At 41.8% G+C, this 2,289-nt stretch overlaps 1 protein-coding gene across 6 annotated transcripts in view; it reads right to left on the bottom strand.

The window, feature by feature from the left end:
* The window catches only part of LOC101849468 (tyrosine-protein phosphatase Lar), a 178,687-nt gene that overhangs the window by 76,319 nt on the left and 100,079 nt on the right, over positions 1–2,289 (bottom strand). The window contains exon 1 of one of the 6 annotated variants that reach the window (XM_035970326.1): positions 1,480–1,845. The exons of the other annotated variants lie outside the window; for them this stretch is intronic. The gene's annotated coding sequence lies outside the window, so the exon portion shown is untranslated. Of the gene's footprint in view, positions 1–1,479; positions 1,846–2,289 lie in introns of those variants that run through there. 6 annotated transcript variants of the gene reach the window in all.

Below are 2,289 nucleotides of genomic sequence, written 5' to 3'. Positions count from 1 at the left end.
TTCTTCTTCTTCTTCTTCTTCTTCTTCTTCTTCTTCTTCTTCTTCTTCTTCTTTCTAGCTTCCGGTTATTTTGTTCGATCTCCTTTGCTAATTATTCTTTCTTCCAACATCTCCTTTTTGTTCTTTTTTTCACTTCACACAACATACAATCAGTCACAGACAACGCACACCTTCATTGAACACCATTTCTGCAGCAACACATGCTTGGAGAAGACGACGCTATTCACCAATAGAATGAATAACTATCACAAGTTTCGTTTCCATACACCAGCTGATAAAAATAATAACAACTCCCACTCTAGTATGAGAAAGTTTTCAATAATTGTCCAATATCAAGACACTCCAGCTTGGCTTCCGTGAGAGAGGAATCTCTTCCTGGCAGTCTCCTCTAATTGTTGTGGACAGACAGAGATAAGGTTGCCATGGGCATTTTGTCTGAACTAACGATATTTTTGAGGGGTCATTTTTCCGGGGTTTTTTTTTAGCTACAAAAAGATTTTCTGCCAGAGAGTTACAGTGTTGTTGTAGGTTTTAGCTGCACGGACCCCCTCCCCCCTAAGATGACAGATAAACAGACAGAAATAAAACAACAACAAAAACAACAACAACAACAAAAACTCAAAAGCCGAACCCCCCCCCCCCCCCAAAAAAAAAAAAAAAAAAACACAAACAAGAAAAAAATCTCAAAAGCCGAACCCCCCCCCCCCCACCAATAAAAATGTCCCAAAGTGAAACCTCGCTTGTAGCACAGGCTACCAGTAGAACTCAAACAGTACACGACTCCTGGGAGCATATTATTAATGTTTCACAAAAGTAATAATAATGAATTTTCACATCGTTTCAAATAATAACATAGGGACATTCAGGACCGCGATGACCCTGTTCACTCCGTTTGAATAAAGGTGGACGCAGATACTACTAAAATACAAAAATAAATGAATGCAAACTGCATAAAAGTGTGATATAAATCTGATTCTGCATATTTTTCGTTTACACCTGCAAATCGATTAATGGCATTGCATTTTTTGGGTTACCACCTGCAATGAGTTAAAACAAACATACAAATCGATTGACGACTGTGCATATTGTTTGCTAACACCTGCAATTATTAAAAACAATCCTACAAAACAGTCGAGTCGATATCACAACAGATATCGTCACCTGGATATCCAGCACGCGAAAATGCCATTAACTCTTTTCGCACCAAATTTTATCACCTTTTTGAAGAAAAAAAAAGCTTAACGCACAATGTTCGTGTCCAGGCAAGCGGTAAAGCTAGAGTTAAATCTTGTAAATACTTACGTTTTAATAAGCATTTTACGGCATTTGCAACACTATAAGGTCATAATAATTATGAGTGCCGATGATTCTCTGGTGTTACAAGCGAGTAACAAACACAAAAAGAAGGAGATATACGGACGATAGATGTTTTATGGGAAAGAAGGAACAAACAACACCACAGCCACTACCAATACTTACTGTAGAAGAACACAAGCAGCAGTCATATATTATGCACGCTATACATCCACAGAACTGGTTGCACACACTATAATATTATGCTGCTGCAACAGAAGCATCAGGACACAGGGAACTGATAGAAACACTCGGCAGCTATCTCCTAAGAATATTAGTTCGTGAAATCATGCAGAAAACAGCGATTCGTGTCATAGGGGTGCCCAACCCGAAGAAATGGGGAATCGACAGACAGTATCGGCGTGGAAAAACTGAAGGGAATCTACAAACAATCTCCCCTCACCCGAATCGCGCGTAAATATCCTTATCTGAAAGACAGCTCGCGCTGATTGCAGAATCATATCCAATCCGAACTTGTCAAACAATGGTGCGCTTTACGGACCCCCCTCCGCCCGAATCGATTTCTCCTCTGTCTTCTACAGTTATTCCCCCCTTATCCCCTCTTTCTCTCTGTCATTATTCCCTCCCTTGGTAACGCGGGCTGTGTGTGCCGCCGGCGTGCCAGGCGACGGGGCCGCCATGTCGAAGGAGGAGGAAGGGGAAAATTATTGAGCCCTGGCCAGTAATGCAGACGCTAGACCTAATCTGTGTTTAGCGGCGTAAAAACGGGAAGTCTTTACAGGGGACAAGAGGATTGTGGGCCCTCCGAGCGATAGCTCGATCTATGACAAATGTGCAGTGACCCCCACGTCAGTACCCGAGACCACTGATTCATTTCCTGCCCGACAGTGCCACGCAGTTTGTTGTAGCGACGCCGTAGATAGATAGATAGATAGATAGATAGATAGATAGATAGATAGATAGATAGATAGATCC

This window comes from Aplysia californica, unplaced genomic scaffold (genome assembly GCF_000002075.1).
Source record: "Aplysia californica isolate F4 #8 unplaced genomic scaffold, AplCal3.0 scaffold00253, whole genome shotgun sequence".
NCBI classification, from domain to species: domain Eukaryota; kingdom Metazoa; phylum Mollusca; class Gastropoda; order Aplysiida; family Aplysiidae; genus Aplysia; species Aplysia californica.
The sequence above is the reverse complement of the archived record's forward strand: the minus strand, read 5'-3'. Positions and strand labels throughout refer to the sequence as shown.